Raw genomic sequence first — 499 nt, forward strand, 5'->3', positions numbered from 1 at the left:
TTTATTAATTCATATAACAACTAATATGTATCTAACTGTCAATCCATACACTCATATACATATATATGTATGCATAATGAAAAAAATGGCTTAACTTACTCTGAAGCAACTTTAAACAAAATTCCCTCTCCAACTTATTATTTTTTTCTGTTTCACAATCATAGAATCCTTCGCTAATCCTACTTTCTTGAGTTCCATCTTACTCTATTACTTCCTTGTCGCTTCCCGTACAACAAATTTGTTCGGAGAGTCGGGCAGACCTGGTAAAATATTAGTCGGTTCCGCGCCAGACGCAACAGCAGTTTCGGACAGTCGCCTGCTGTGATGTCATCAAGGCTTCCTGCGTCTCCTTTTCTGGTATTCGAGTTAGGTTCTGTGGACAGGCACATCATACCATCTTAATGAGACCAAGGAATTAAGTTCGGCTAAAATGAGACTGGACAGGTCATTCCCTTTAAATCCAAGAGACCTGTATGCTATTTCTCATCACTGCTTCAAC

The sequence above is a fragment of the Penaeus monodon genome, chromosome 32, assembly GCF_015228065.2.
Source record: "Penaeus monodon isolate SGIC_2016 chromosome 32, NSTDA_Pmon_1, whole genome shotgun sequence".
NCBI lineage: Eukaryota > Metazoa > Arthropoda > Malacostraca > Decapoda > Penaeidae > Penaeus > Penaeus monodon.